Genomic DNA, 17,600 nt, shown 5'->3' on the forward strand with positions numbered 1-17,600 from the left:
ATGGTGACAAACACTGAGAAAACCACTCTTACTTCCTTTTAGAGGGGCCTGACCATGACTTTGCCCAGAGACGCTTACAGAGACATGATAGTCCCCAAAGTGTGAGTATATTTGGGTGTGAGTAACTGAGTGAGTGACTGTCAGACCTCAAGGGTCATCAAGTCATCTGTAGCACTCACAGGCAGGTTTTTATCTTTGTTCTTATGTCTTCGTGTCCACTCAAGCTGAACCTTCTCCTATAATGCCTGTTTAGTTTGGTTAGTTACAGTGTAAACTGCACACACTCACAGCCCAAACATTACTATCTAGTCATTTCTTAAAAAAAGAACATGACTGCTTCAAAAAAAAATTTGGTATGGATGTGTAAAATTTACATTGTGGAACAAAACACCAAAGTATTGTGAAGTTATGTTTACCACAGGCTTTTATTTTATTTATGAATTGAAAACTCCCATCGGAAAATCCCGAAGGATCCCTCTCTTCTGGAGTCTATAGTTCCCCCACTCTGTTTAGGAGGTCTGTGTTCATGCATTTTCTCTTAAAGGGGTCATATGATGCTTTTTAAAAGATCATTATTTTGTGTATTTGGTGTAACAGAATATGTTGACAACCAAACTAACTGTGGTTACTGAAAACACGCCTTCTTTCTTTCGTCATATCGCTGGACAATTAAATGTGTGTAGTTACCCTGGTGTGGTAAATGGTAAATATGAATAGGAATATACTTCAGAGATATTTTACACACAATATTTTCTAGGGGGGCTCAATAATTGTGGCCAACGTGGATTTGAGAAAAGCATTTATTTCATCGAAGTAAAACATTTTCAGTTGTTTTGCTTCAGTCATATATGTTAGGCTTTTGTGAATTTTCTTTGAATAAATGATCAAAAGAAGTAACGATGCAGAAGTATATTCACAGGCTGCTTTGTTTATATTTACTTTAAATTACGTTACTGTACATTGCATTGCATTACTGATCACTGGTCTGAAACAGACATTTCGATAACTTACCATCCTTTAATTTTATGATTAACATTTAGGGTAGTTTCATTTATATGTTTTGCTTACTGTAATTCTTTTATTTGATTTTATATGCATTCAAGTTTGGCATGTGTTTCTTTCTTAATTTGTTAATAATCTTACTAATAACCTGCTCCACCTTGACCCCTAGGTCATATGCCAGGGCTCATTAGTACTGTTATCATGTGTCAGCTGTGGGAGGGAGGAGGGGAAAGGGTCTGGGAAATGAGGACACCAGTCAAACTGGAGGTCCGTGTCACAAAGCCTCTGCATCCTGTCATGAGTAAGATGACACTAATTGGCAAAGTTACCAAAGGAGACCTTAGGCACCAACAGAGAGGCAGCAAATGTAATGGAGGCGGCAGTAGTGAGTGTCCTAATTTGTAGGGTCATTCTGTAACAGTGGTGATAATCATGTGTGGAGGACATTTATCCCCACTGATGTTTTCAGAGAGGTCAGTTTAATTAACAGTCAGGCAGTTGAGAATGGAAGAACTTCTACATGGTTTTATCATTTAAATAACATTGTTTGTTAGATTTCATAATTATATTATTTTATTAACATAATTTCTATTTAAATGAATTTATTATTATTATTATCATTATTATTATTATTATTATTATTATTATTATATAAATTGAATGCACTGATTAATCTTTGTCGGCAGGAGCCTTTAAAATCTATGTCGACTTTGTCAAAAATGCTTTACCAACAAATACGTTTACCATTGAGTCCTGTAGATGGCAGTATTGACCCATGATTTCAGTGTTTCATAGTCTGTTAGATTACCAGAACATTGTATTACACAAATACATTTTTAATAATATATATATATATATATATATATATATATATATATAGTATATCAGTATATTTTTGATAACTAATAGATTAATATAATGTTTGCAGTCCTGAAAATTCCTCAGAATATGTATGCATATTGTACATTAGAATCAATGGAGCCTGCAGTATCAACTACAAACTTTCTATGGGAATGTATTTAAATGGACTCTTTGGTCTGTCTCCTCATAGACGTACTGAGGGAGCTTCATAAGTTCGCTGGGGTCTCCATGAAGTTACCACTCTGATTTCCTTGGAAATGTGCTTCAGTGTGTGTCTGTTGTTTCAGTATAACAGATGAAGCAGGAGCGTCCAACTACAGTGTGAGTCCTGAGGTAGTTAAAGAGATGCCTGACATGAATCCCAACTTGAGGAGTGCGGTGATTTGTTTATTCCTTCTTTTTATGATCGAACTACTGAACAAACATTGTTTTGTTTTTGATAGAATCCCAGATTTGTTCAAAATGCAATTTAATTATGATGAATGAGACGAAAACAAAATCTGAAATCAGAGAAACACTACTTGTACATAGTTTTTGTTTTAATCACCAAGTGTGCCAGTGCTATCAGTCTTAAAAAAGTTAAAATAATAATAATATTTTGGCAATAGTTATTGTCCTTTTAATGGTAAAGATGGTTTAATGAGATGGTTTAGGATTTTGTACAGTCATACTGGCCTCGCCTGTCAGTCCAACTCAGCTCCCACTTAACCAGACCTTTACTTGCCATTTCAGTCATCTCTGTCTCCTTAGTCTGAAACAGACTCCCTGTTTACTTTAAACCACATTCTTATCTCCAGTTGTCAGTACATAGACTTCCGAAGCAGTGGCAGTACCTTTGGATTTAGTCTTTCGCAGTCTATCAAACCATCTCCTTTCACTTCTCTCTAGATCTGTCATACCCATTAGATATGTTTCTGTGAAACAGAACTTTCTGTAAAATGGTTTGCCTGTGTTTAGACCACACAAGCACCCTCTCTACTCTTCCAGGAATAAAAAAAAAAATGAAGGCGAAAAGTTTGGAAATCACTCAAACATTCTCAAAAACAGGATCTGAGAATTATACCAGACGTCCTCTATAAAAGCAGTAAATCAGTATGCAATTAATCATAATTTTTTCCTCTGGTCAAGTGCAAGAGCAAACTAGGGAGCTATATTTATCATTTTTATGAAAGGCGTTAAAAATTGTGCTGTATTTTGTGGGATGTGTGTAAATGTGTAAGGTTGTTTCATGCATTAACCTCTGCTACATTGCTAACATATAAATAATTAAATAATGTCTATTGTCACTCCAAATAATTGTCTATTGTGACTCCTCCTGCTCTAACCCACGCTGTCATACCTACAGTAGAGAAAGTGCTCATGAGGACAGTTTTTTTCTAGAGGTAGTGGTCGGCTCTCTGTAAAGATCAAGGTGGATGTGCTGGCTGAAGTGGGTGACTGTGGATGGAGGTTTTGAGGTGGCTTTCTGGAGCGTGATCGCCAAGCCTCACTCACTGGGTCTCCACATTGAACTCTGTGGGAAACTGCTCCCTGTAATAATATTTGGAAAGGGATGGAGTTTCAGTTCAGGCCTTGTGCAGCACACACAAAAGCACTTCTCTCCACTCTCTGTAATGTGGAGGTTGTGCTTGGGCAGAATACCACACAATTTCTGTCTGAGTCGCTCTCTGTGTCTCTCACTCTTGCTCTCCGACTCTCGCACACATGGTCGAGTAAAGATGAAAATCTGACTTTGATTTGCTGACCTTCAACAAGACTAGATAAAGTCAATGGAATAAGTGTGCCAAGCTGCTTAAGTTTTTCATTTTATAATATTGTGTTTGGCTGGTCACATTTCCTGGGATAAGTTTGATTCAGGTTTTTCTGAATTGGGTTTTTGTTTGCCTTTAATTGGGTTCTTATTTGACCAGACCTCTCTCTTAGTTGGCCCATGTCTTTGAAAAGTTTACTAGGAAAAGGGGATTCATATGTGTGTCTATTATTGGGCCTGTTTCTCTCTCTCTCTCTCTCTCTCTCTCTGACAGATGTGATGGCATCTGTAGCTTGGGCTATTAAATGATCTTGTCATTTGCTCACAGATTTTGCAGATTTTTCAAGCCTTAATTGAGCTGTTTTTGCTTTATTGTAAACTTTATACATTTTAAAGCATTTAATATAAAGAAAGTAAAAGTCTTGTTGACTGACAGAATGTAAATAATGAAAATGACATCAATGGTAATAATTGAAAACAATAATATTTGTATATTAATTTGGATTGGTCTTTTTTCTTGCATCTATTTGCACGCTCAATTGCGATTGGCTTTTTTTTTTTGCATCTATTTAACCATATGTAGTCTTATTTACATTTACTGCTGAGTAATAGTGTTTAAAGCTTGTTACCACCACAGGATAAAATAAATAAAGAAATTATTTAATCAGTTAGATTAATAAAGGTTATTACAATTTTTTTTTTCCAACAACTGACTTTTTTCTCACAATTCTTAGATTTATGTACTGTATTATAAAAAAATAAATAAATTGAATTGTGATATAAATTCACAATAACTTATTATTTTATTCTGTGGTGGAAACCGGCTTCCATAGTAAATGCAGTTATTTCAGTAAATGCAAATCTTGTTTATTAATATAATCTATTAAACTGTGATTAGTGCAGTATGTGCCACACAAGCTTTTGCATGATTTAAATAGTCTCTCATTTACATAGATCTATGCTCATGTGAGTCTAATTTATTCTTAATTAAGTCTGTGGGTTTATTAAAGTGTAAATATTGTTGTTCTCTTGAGACATTCATTTTTAAATCTGAGCATTAACTACACATGATGGTGAGATAATTTCCTCTGGCATTCTTTTCTTTGTCCTCAGTGTCCGTTGGGAGACGTGTTCAGGATCCTTTAGCGGAGCTCTTTAAAATCGACCCTAAACACATTGGTATTCAAACTCAGAAACTAGTTTTGTGCATCTCCTCTTTGTTATACGCAGTTGAGTATCCTCACATAATCTGTGTACATGATGTTGTGTCTGGCTCTGCTCTTGATCCAGTGAAATGTTCAAAGTAATTGTAGGCGCATTCCCAACTTACTAAGCCAGACTCTGATTTTCAGTTTTGAGTAATAGCAGTTTCAAGCAGAAGTCAGCTGGACTAGAGAGCTAATCCTGTCTCTGGCTGTTTGCTTTTGCGGTCTCATATTATGAGTAATCCATTTTTCTTGTGAAATTAATTCTACTGTGATTCCCTGTAGCATCATATGTTGACTCAAGGCTGGGCCTGATTAGTCTTTTTTTCTTTTTGCTCTTTACTTTTTATCTTTCTATTTTTCTATAGCTGTCCTGCATATTTGATTTCTCTCTTCTGCCCTCTGCTGCTCATTTATTTAGTTTTTGACTTCAAGACCTTTAACTCTGCAGAATCTCTTGTTGAATTAAGTTCTTTATATACACTCTACCAGATTCCACAATTGTTTCCACAAAAAAAATATTAAAGAAGCACAATCCTTTTCAACATCGATAATGATAACAAATGTTTTTGAGTACCACAACACCAAATGAGAATGATTTCTGAAGGATCATGTGACACTGGAGTAATGGCTGCTGAATATTCTTCTTTATCATCACAGGAATAAATTACATTTTATATTAAATGAAAACAGCAAGCAGTTATTTTAAATTGGAATACTATTTCATGATATTACTATTTTTACTGCAAACTAAACTTTGTTCGAAAACATTAAAAATCTCACTGCCCCCAAACTTTTGAATGGTAGTGAAATAAAGGTTGGCAAATCATAGGACCAATCAGATACTCTTAAATATAATTATAGATGTGGTTAAAACTGGGATTGGGCAATTAAAATGGTTAATTGCAAACTAAGTCCACTGCAAGCTTGGAGCCATTTCCCAAATAAGGAGAGGAAAGAACATCTTGCATCTTTGCAAAAGGATCAGTATCACATATCACATACTTCTCACTGCTTTTGACCCCAAAAAACATGCACATGGCCTGGTGCACACAGGTTTAGGGTAGCAGAGTGTCAGGGTCACTTCGCCTTGGCCCTGCACAGTGTGAGTGTTGTCTAGTGTGCATCACAGTGACCCCCTGCACGTCTGTCAGCACTTAGTGTTTATTTACCCTGCCACATAATCTGAGCAACACATGATGCCTCTCCACCGCACTGACATGCTGAATGATAAGTGTGTGTGTGTGTGTGTATGTATATGAGAGAGGGGTTTATAGTATGCATATACAGTATGTGTGTTTAATAGACAAACAGACTGGACCATGTATCTTACGTTGGTTGGTATTTATTGTATACCAGCTTCCCCTAATCATGAAAATGAGGTTACTGAATATGTGGTTAGTGATGGGAAAAGGGTGTTTTTCCTGAAAATTGTTTGCCTTTAGTGGTTGTTTCAGTTTAAAATGCAATATTTTCCAAAATAAATAAATAAATATAATACACATATGATGTAATACTATTAAGAATTCACTGTGTGAAATAAAGTAATATTATAAAGTGGGTTGCTGTTGAGCTGAAGTTGAATCTCTCTCTTGAAGATGTCACCTTCACAAGATTAATTTCACATCACTCTCTATTGTTACTCTATTGTCCTGATGTGCCATTTAGTTAAAGTGGGTGGGACCTCTAAAGTTTAGGTTTATATAGTTAGCTGTAAATCACAGAGACATAGGTGGAGAGTGTTCAGATTTCCCAACTGCGTAAAGGTCCCAGAGGCCACATTTTACCATTTTCCCCAGCTGTGAGAGAAAACACCGTACACTCTCCTTGGTGCACTTTCTCGTGTGTTTTTCTCAAGTCCAAACATTTAAACCCGCAGTAAACCATTTATTTATTATTTATTCAGCCATTCTTTATTATTACATCAGTGTTTTTCAGAACCCCTGCAGAAATATGCATTGGTTAGGTTGTACTTCAGTTATGAATGACAAAATATTACGTTTGAATGTTTGTTCACACAAAGACCACTATTGATCACACAGATGAAGCTTTAGTAAATAGTCTTGTTTACACCATTTTTTTTTTTTTTTTTTGCATGTTCAGAACATCAATAAAAAATCGATTTGTTAAAATAAAAAACAAAAAGTTTCTGATGAAGGTTTAGAAGGTTACGTAATGAAAAAGCACCAGTGATGTCATTTCTGAAGGCTTTCTCTTTTTTAATGGGCCTGGCTGAGACTGTTCCCTCGGGGTAAAACGGAAGAGAGTGAATGGTGGTGTGAGTATTGACTGACAGGAAGCTGACTGATGATGATTGATAGCTGAGTCCATTTGCGCGTGGGAAAAAGAAAAGTTATGTGCTCTGCTGAACACCTTCACTCTTTCTGATTCATGTCTGATCTAGCTGTGTTTGCATGATACGTTTTTCCATCTTTTACATATATGACATATATGAATGTATTTCCTCTGATGGGTATCAGGAGAGGAAAATCTTTATTTTTTGTTTCTAATAGCTGTTCACATTTGTAGCAGACCTCTGAAAGAAGACTAACATAAGTTTATATAATATAACATGAGTAGGTGAGTCCAGTAGTGCAGTGTGCGTGAGTGTTCTGTTTGACAGGTTTTACTGACTCCAGACCGTCTCCAGGCTTCACCTGAGGTAAAGGAAAGATGGAACAGAGTGTAGGTGAGAAAAGTGTCAGAATTAGTCGTTAAAATGTCAGCCCACAGCCAGGAAACTGCATCATCTGATTTACTGCCAGAAAACATTTTAGAATTCATGCACAGTGTTTTTAATGGAGCAAAGCAAGCTTTGAATAATTCTTATGTACAGTGTTTGTAAGGTTGTGGCAACCTGGGAACCTCAGGGAATTGTAAAATGGTGTTTTTAATGTCTGGAAAAGTCATGGAAATGTCTGTAGTCGATATACACTATATACATTTTTTTTTCTATTAAAGCTCTGCTATGAAATATTTCATTTACTATTTTTTTACTAATTTTGAGCTCGTGTGGAGATTTGTTATGATTTAAATTTTTTGCAGTCAAATATTTAATCTATAAAATTTGTTCATAAGACGATCTGATTGATTCATTAGCAAAGCAGTCTAAATCATAATGAACATTCTTATTCAGTAATCACAAATTGAGTGGAAATATCCTGGAAAAGTCCTGGATGATTAATACTGTTTAAAAGTTTATATATTTAATATATTTAAATGTTAAAAGAGAAAAGTTATTTTTTCTATATTTTTGTTCAAATAAAGACAGGCATTGTTAGCATAGGAGATTAAAAAAGACTGAGAATAAAATAAATATTGATATGATTTACTTGCTGGTGAATTGTACTAAAGAAGGAAAAATCTTGGAAAATTCTAAGGTGAATATACAGTTTTCTGTTAGCACCTATAATGAATCTGATGAATGGGTTCAAACTGCATCAGAATGACTAGAAAGATGGAAATTCATTGGTCAAAAAGTGTGGGAACCCTGTAGAGAAGTTTTAATACATATTGCAAGATTTTAGGATGTCTTAGATTGTTTCATAAGTAACACACATGCTGCATGACCTTCCAGGGAAGACAAGACTGCACATTTAAAAATCTTATGTCATAGGTAGAATTCATTGTAGCCTATTTTAAAGATGAGTTAACATAAGCTCTGTCAGGACGTGTCATGTCTTACACTACTCTCAGGACGTCTGTAGATGTTTTCAGATGCCTTGCTTTGGAGCTTTTGTGTTTTGCTGAAAACGCAGGTCTCTGGTTACACTGAAGGCAGAGGTTTGGGAGGTATGTAAAGGGATCTCCCCTGTCAAATATCTCTGTGTGTTCAGCTCTCTCTGGGAAGTGTGTTTTCAGAGCCTGCAGCTGGTTAGATCTACATTGGGTCATGAGGGCCGGGAAAGGAGAGAAGAACTGATTGACATCTCAGAGTGGCAGCTTTCTGTAAAAAAAAAGAGCTGTTAACTGGGCTGAGTGTGGACAGACACACTTTGTTCTGGCGCTGGGGCCTATCCAAACCAAACAGGACCTCGCACCTGAATTTAATCCTGTGGTTTGTGTGAGCCCGTATGTTTTTGTTCATACGTGTGTGCATGCCTTGGGTCGTAGACTTCGCCGTGGCTCTGCTGGGCTTGGTGAGGCAATGTAATTGCGTATTTGTGTTACTACTGGCCCGTCCTCTGCTCTATACCTGGCATGTCAGGGTCCAGGATATGTGTCTGTTCAAACAGAGGGCAGGTTTAAAAACTGTGAACTCCCACCACATTTCTTCATCCATTTTCCAATGCTTTAATTGAGTTTTGGTTGTTTTGTCTTCAGGGTTACCACACCGTTAAGCCATGTCAGAGCTCAGCTGTCAGCCGCTCTTCCTACTGTGAATGAGGACCTGAGAGTGCGGCGGGTGTGCGCTTGAAGACAGATGGAAAGCTTAATATCGGCTTTAGGCGAGCATGGTCTTTCTTAGGCCCTACTGGATTTTTAACGAATGCTCTACCAGATGCACTTTTACACTCACTAATCGAAATGGTTATGCAGTCTTAGATATATCCAGTAGGATTGACAGGAGATTGGAGAGATGATATGGAAGAAAGCCGAAGCCTTTTTAAACAGCTACTACTGGAAACAGTCAAAGTGTCTAGGTTGATATTTCAAAAATAACCACAACAATTTCAGCCCATGTTTACTTTCTTGTTCAGCTTTGTTCAATTTGTCCAAAGTGATTGATGTGTTTTTAAAGCCTTTCAGGGGTAGTTCACGGAAAAATGAATATACTTATATTAGTTGCTGACCATCATTTTCATTCCAAACTTGTGTCTTACTTTCTTTGCAGAACACAAAAGATGTTTGAAGAATGTTGGTAACCAGAGTGTTTTGATGACCATTGACTTCCATTGTATGGACAAAAAAATAATAATTCTGAAAATATCTTTTATTATCCACAGAAGAAAGTCATACTGGTTTGGAATGACCATGAGAGTGGATAAATGATGACAGAATTTTGGATGAACTATCATTTGAATTCACTCTCTACTGACCCTGCATCATACAGATTTTTAACCGTTCTCTTTGTGGCGAGTGGGGCGGGGCCGAGAGGCGTGGGAACGAGGAGTGAGGCCAGGTGTAGTGACTGAAGATGAGCTGCACCTGCGCCCCACCGCCGGTATCGAGTCCCACGTAGGAGATGGAAGGATATAAAACTGGAGCGACGACCGTGAAGGACGAGAGAGGACCAGGCCTGGGACAAAAATTTTTTGGAACAGCCTTTAAAAATAGATCTGGTGGGGTCGTGATGATTGATGGCTTTCTAATGAGTGTGCATTCCATCAACAGAGCTCCAAACTGCCCGCAGGTGACACTTTTTGGGTGTCTTCTTCTATCAGTCTGCTCAAGGACTGTGAGAATTTTTGCTCTATCCACGCTCAAGGCAGTTTATACAGTCGACCGGCTGCCAAGTACTCAAAAGCTAACCTTAGGGTTTGGGCGCAGCTACATGGGAACCTGTCCACACACTTCTCAGATTGCATCCGGCTATTATGTGGCAGCAGGTTTTTGTACGTTAAAAATAACGAGTTGTTTGTTGTGAGAAGTACCTTGAGTCTGCTCCGGTTTATTGATTATTAGCAAGTGATTATATTATAATAATTTTATTTTGTATAGTGGTGATGTAAGTCTGATGAGTGATTGTTTTGGAATCGCCATAAGCATCATATGGGAAAATGCCATAAACTGTTAAATGTCTGAATATTTTTCAGAGTAAACAATGATCAGGAATGATTTGGCTGTGGAAGAATATCTCCGCTTCCGCCTTCAGGCTGTAATGTTTATCGTTTAGATTTCATGTTTCATTTCAACACATGTGTTTCAGTGGTGTACATATATATATTTCTCACCTCTCTAAGGTTACAAAGGAAACGTGTGAGAGATTTTGACAGAATATCGCAGCCAGTGGTGTTCTCCCACATGAAGGCTGTTTTTGTGCAATACATATTTTTGGCTGTCTAATATTACAGTTGTTTTTCCAGCATTTGTGTATCACTGACTAGATTTAGGAGGTGATACTAAATGAAAAATCTTTTTTGACTATTGGCCTGTTGCAATGAACTGCATTAACCACCAGAGGCAATATTACAAAAGAGTGCCGGACTTCTGAAAGGCTCAAGACAGATCCTTTATTTTTCACACTCACACTTATTCCCAAGCGACGTCTAGTGCTGAGATCTCAATGCTGCTACTGTTTTTTTTAAAACCATTAGTAATTATGTTAACTGAAACTTTAATCAAGTGCACAACATGGTGCAGAAAAGTGTGATTCTCTACCAGTCTGTGATTTTCGATCTTTGCTTGGATAAGATTAGTCCATATACGGCTAGACAGTATTTGTTATCACACAGATGTCATTTGTTCCAGTGGCAGTCATCCGGATCCTGTCAGGGCAAAAGAGACATTCTGCTCTTTACTATAACCCACATAACTCTGCCTAGCACTAGCAGTCACTCATTATCTCAAGTAATCCGTGACCCACTGAGATTTTACCATTGTGTTGGTCTAATCCATGTACATTTATCTTCATGCAGTCATATCTAATATAGGATACTTTTCCGTTCCATCACTCTGTTTGTCAACAAAGACATTAGCATCTTAACTCCATTGCACAAGAAAACATGGTTCGTTGAAGTCATCATGCTTTATATAGGTACCCTAATCCAATCCAAATGATTTCATTTTAATCTAATCTTATTTTATTTATTTCTAATGTTACCCATTTATTAATATTTAGGATCAACCCATGCACAAAACTCTTTCAGCCATAAAAGAGGAGAGAAGTCTGCTTATTCTATAACATCTCTTATCACATCTTTTCTTGGAATGCTTTGGTGCCTGGTTTCGACAGACATGTGTTTTGTGAACAAACAGGCAGATCTGCTAATGAGTTTACAATATCAGATTACTCTAGGCAACAACATTTGTTTTGTGGATGTTTTTTTTTTTAAGGAACATCTGCTTCTCAGGCCACTTTGACATTCCCTGTGCTTTGTTGGCCACATTTTCACAGTCCAAATGTACTGCATTTTATTACATTGGAAAACAGTTCTTTAGCTAGCACTTTGCATCGCTCTGAGTTTAATGTGAAACATGATTGCCATGGAAGGGTATTAATGGTCAGTCTTTAATAACTGAATATCCACCATGTATCCTCGAAACATGAGTTTAGTTATAGAATACGTTATCTTACACAGTTTCATGTTTGATTGTTTTCTTAATTACCAGATAAATTGGCGTCTTGATGAAACAAGTTAATTTGTAATATGTCCCAGAGTAATTGAAACAGTATAAGATATTAGGATAAAGTATCTTTAAAGCTACTTTTAACTTTTTTTTTTTACTATTGGTTGTGTAATTTCTAACACTCTCTGAATTTAAACCATTATGTCCAAATATGAGGGAACTATATCGTCTATGTCTTCGTTTATTATTTCTGCCTGTTCTTGTGTTAGTGTGTGACTGTGTGTATTCGTGTGTGCACAAGAGAGGTTGAATGTGTATACTGAATTAGTTATAAGAGGTCAGTGGGCTTCTAGGTCTGTTTAATTTACTGAATTTGTATTCACACATACACAGTGACGCACTAGTGCACACAAAGACAACTTGAAAGCATTAGATCTTACTCGCCCTGTAAATTTACACACAGAAAAGTATACAGAACAGGCAATACATGTCATACACTCCCAAACCTCCATAAACTACATTTGTGTATTCCATTATGTTGAACTCCCATATGTCCATGGCTAGACGTTTTAAAGAGACAAGTTAGATTCAAAGTTAATAATTTATGTTTTGGTTACTTTATATTAGGTGTCTTTAACTAACTGTGTACTTGCCAATCAATCAATCAATCAATCAATCAATCAATCAAAAGTGCAGATGCAACTACAGAAGATAATTGCAGCTGTTATTAATTGTTCATTGTTAAGAAATGTATGTACACAATAAGTGCATTGTATTTAAATATAAGTACATATGGGTAGCACTTTATTTTACAGTCCTGTTCCTCATGTACATACTGTGTACTTATTATAGTAATTACAATAACTATGTAATAACTAGGTACTAACCCTGAACCTACCCCTAAGCCTAACCCTACCCCAGAAGTTGTTCATTGTAATAAGTTTTCCCAAAAGAAAAATTGCACATTCTTCTTAGCAGGTCTACAAGCATGGGTATAACTTCTTCCATATGGATACTGGTCCCAGTGCAAGACATTCAAAGGCTTGTTAGAATTTCCTTCTCGCTCCTAATTTTTGGTCAGTTTTGTATTTGCCCTTGCGGTTTTCTTTGCTTTGAATTCCATCTCCATTTCAGAAAACCGCCTCCAAAGTGTGAAAAGTTCGGCTGGATTAACTTTATCAATTCCTTGCACTTAATGGAAAACCCCTGTGAGATGACTTTGAAGTGTCACAGATGCTTTCCAATGAAAACAGCTTCAGACCTTCTCTCCGTGTCTCTTGAGGCAAAGGAATCCACTGGCTGCCTTTTTATTCTGCCGTCTCTTTTTTCCCCTCAGACCAGCACGAACACCGCAAAGTATTTAAGGTTACCGTTTGATTGGCAATGACACAACACTGGCCATGCAAAGTGGCTTGTTTTTGGAAAGCGATTGAGACAGCACGATTTGTTTCTGAGATATTGAATAGATGTAGACCTTCTTGACATTTCAAAAGACACGGAGTAGAATTCTTACTGCTTTAATTATTTCCATAGCGATTTAGTGAACCTTTAAATGTACGTCAAAATTGCGATTGAATCAAGTCAACATACTAGAAAAATATCTTCAAGGTGTTTGATTTCATTTTCAGAGCCCAGGTCAAAAACAGAGTCGTTCCTTCTCCTTCCTTACACAAACACACGTTCTTAGACTGTGGTCACTGTTTCCAGCACGACGTGTCACAGAGTTTGCTGAGGGCAGCGCTGGATGGGGTGGTGCAGGAGTGTGTGAGCTTCGTGGGAGTGGACATCAACATCTGTTCAGAGACGCTGATGAGGTAGAGGCCAAATACTTTCCAGCAGGAGTCACAACATGGCAACTTCTCACTCGCCTCCCCATTATTGCTTAGCACTCTGTTTAGTCTGACACCCTACATGTCACACACACACACACACACACACACAGACGCATGTACCATAGTGTCTTTTCACATCCCCACTACACACAAAAAGTGTGATCTACGTACAAATCGCACTGCCTAATACCTTTCACGAGATTTCACGAGTAATTCTTTAGGATTATGCCTTACATTTATGGTATACTTAGACACCCATGCATCACTATTCAGAGCTGGGAAACTGTGTGATCCCATTAAGAGGCAGGGTTAAATGCTCGTGAGGTACGGATCAGGTCATCTGTTTACCTGACTTTAAATGAGCTGTCAGTACCTGAGCTCCAGACGACCTGTTCGTGGCTCCAGCATTATTTTACCCTTATTTATAAGGGATGACATAAAATGTTTACATAGCTGCCTTTAGGGGAGCTGCCATGTCGAATTGCCCATACATTCTCTCACAAAAAAAAAAAAAAAATCTCAATGGCTTTCTGTTTTGTATGGAAAGCTCAAAAGGATTATGAGATCTTAGGCAGCCGTTTGGTAATTCTGCTGGAAAAAGTTCTAAATATTTTACTAATATCCGACTTCTTGTTTGTGAGCATGTAGGGATTACATAAGCACGAAAAGGAATTTCCATGGTCTTGGATGGACTTCTGTGAAGCTCTTCATTCAGGATGTGTGGTTTATGCTGGGTATTGACATAAAGCAACGACTAATTCCAAAAACAAACAGGAATTGAACCTGCTGGTCAAGCAGGAAGATGTGAGAGATTAAAGGGATAATCCACCCAAAATACATTTTTTGTCATTAATCACTTGCTTTGTTTAATCAAAGCTTTGTTTGTCTTCGGAACACAATTAAAGATATTTTGGATAAAAACCGGGAGGCTTGTCACTGTCCCATTGACTGCCAAGTTAATTACACTGTCAAGGTCCAGACAAGTAAGAAAGACATTGTCTTTCTTCGTGTACAAAAAGTATTCTTGTCGCTTCTTTATTGTTGAACCACTGATGGCAGATTAACTATTCTGACGATGTCTTTCATACTACTGGACCTTGACAGTGTAAGTTACTTGGCAGTCAATGGGACAGTCACTTCACCAAAATATCTTTAATTGTGTTCCGAAGATGAACAAAGCTTTTACAGGTTTGGAACGACTCGGGGGTGATTAATTATTAAAGTGATTAATGACAAAATTTTAATTTTGGAGTGGAGTAACCCTATAAGCTTAGGAGTTTTTTTGCCGAATAACTGTTATATCTGACTCACTTAAATATCATTGCAACCTGAGAAGTTTCATTGCATGAAGCATAAAACGTGCGTTAAAGGATTACATTTCTGAACGTCTGAGAAAAATAACAATACTCGCTAGCCTAGACCATTAGCAAAAAACCTGAAAAAGTGTATAAAACATAAAAACATTCATTTTTGTTTTGAATGATCAAGTAAGATTTTCCTTTTTTTAAGTTTTTTAGTTTGTTTTATCAGGCACATAGCCGGTCTGATTGTAGTATTATGGAGTGGAAAGAACAGAACAGACCTTTTCTCAACAGAGAACAGCTGAAACTGGTCAAAGGCCTCGGATCTAAGAGCTTTCAGCAGTGTGCCAGCTTCATCAGGATCAACCCTGAGACAGTACGCAGGTACACGGCCGATTCATGCCACTTCTACAGTTACATGTTTTTGCACCAAGCTACCTTTATATTATGGAGGGGTGAGTGGGATAAGATGTGTCGTCCCCTTGATCTAAAGAAATATATATATATATATAAAAAGATTTGCTAAATTATATAAATTATCTCAATTTAGCCATTAGTTTATAAATTAAACATTTTTCATATATGCTTTGGCTAAGATATGCCAGAAGTTTTGCCACCAAATGCCGAAAATACTTTTACAGTTGTTAATTCATAATAATTTAATTAATATTATTAATAATTATTAGTACTTTCAATATCACAAGTGCTTTTAAGAAATGACTAAAACATTTCTGAATATTAAACATTCTGGCTGACTGATAAAAATGTAGAGCAATTTTACTCAATGACTTATCATTTATATCCTTCTTTTTGGGGCAGTGAAAGGCAAGATGTGTCACTCGACCATATTTTAATTTTTAATTGTATAGTTATAGGTTATTGATGCTTTCTTCTAATTTCAGTTGATAATCTCATGATATCAGAATTGAAATATCTGATTTCTTCTTGTAGACTGCAACTAAAAAGTGGTACAGCTTACCACAGTGTCTAAAAAATACAAATAGATATTTTAGATATACACAGTACAATTTGTAAAAAAATTATAAATCATTAATTTTACTCTCAATGTTTTTGTAATTGTGCTTCAGGCAGTATTGACTCTGGAGGGAACAAAGGCCTTCTGAAACAGACATCTGGGAAGAAAAAAGTCAAGGGCTCTGGGAGCACCTCTAACCAGTTTAACCCACTGGACCAAACCTGCATCCACCCTGAATCCTACAGCATTGCCTTGAGGTGAGAACGGAGCGTGGCACTGAACTATCACATTACTACACTACTGTACATGATTATTGGATCTGCTTAAGGATTGACCCAAGTGGTAACAAGTGTTTACCTCAAGTAGGAGCATCTGGTCCTGTGTTGCTCAGTGTGAGAGTTGTGCAAGCTGTTGCTGCTCATATGGAAAGCACATTCAGCGTGTGCTCAGCACTCTCTGGCAGTGAATGACGCTCTCCGCGCAGCTGTGCTGCTCAAGTCTGTTTAGACTACTCCAATCTGACACTTGTGCCTGTTGCTTCCAGAAGATGTGTACACGGATGCCTTGTGGTTTGTATGTGCTTGCGTGCATGACAGCTGCAAGTTAAATCAAAATCAGTGTGTGCATGTGAAAGAGGTTTTTGAAAATTAAATATGAACCGTGGGCATGGCATCTGAATGCTGTGGAATCTGGAGGATTTATTGGTGAATGGCAACTATAATTTAGGAACAAGACATTCATTCACTGCCTATTACTCATTTTCATTTCCTTCATAGCTGATGTCGTACTTTGGCTTCAGTTGTGTGTGTACTCATGCAATTACACTTTATTTTGTGACATTTTATGTGTGTCTGTGTTTGAGTAAGTGTATGTCTATGTGTATTTGTGCAGTTCTGTACAAACATCTGACCCACATATCTGGAAATTATCAAAGTTTTATTAAAAAAGAAAAGTAAAACAAAGAAAATTGTGACTTGAAATGAAGACTATTAATATTTGTAAGCAACTAATCACAAGTTAAAGCACATTTATATTGATATTATTATATTGATATTGCTATTCTAATAATAATTTAAATTATATATATAATTGATATTATAATTATTTTTGTACAATATAATTTATAAATGTGTGTATACAAAAAAAATCGTATATAAATAATACATATTGTTTATTAAATCAATATTATTTGAATTATTCATATGTTAAATATAATTAAAATAGAATTATATATATATATATATATATATATATATATATATATATATATATAGTTAGTAATTTACAAATTCTATTGCATGATAATACATGTAATAATTTTTTATTTAAAAATGTATATTGATTGTGGTCTGAAACTCAGTATATGCATGTGTGAATTGTATGCTTTTCCATCCACTCCTTCTTTGCTCCTTTTCACTCTTTCTTTGCCTCTGTCATCGGAGG

General features: G+C 36.5%; 1 pseudogene; it reads left to right on the forward strand.

The window, feature by feature from the left end:
- Positions 1-16,967, forward strand: part of LOC128026605 (S1 RNA-binding domain-containing protein 1-like) — a 31,048-nt pseudogene extending 14,081 nt beyond the window's left edge.
- The last annotated feature ends 633 nt before the right edge of the window (positions 16,968-17,600 follow it).

The sequence above is a fragment of the Carassius gibelio genome, chromosome A13, assembly GCF_023724105.1.
Source record: "Carassius gibelio isolate Cgi1373 ecotype wild population from Czech Republic chromosome A13, carGib1.2-hapl.c, whole genome shotgun sequence".
Classification (NCBI taxonomy): Eukaryota; Metazoa; Chordata; class Actinopteri; order Cypriniformes; family Cyprinidae; genus Carassius; species Carassius gibelio.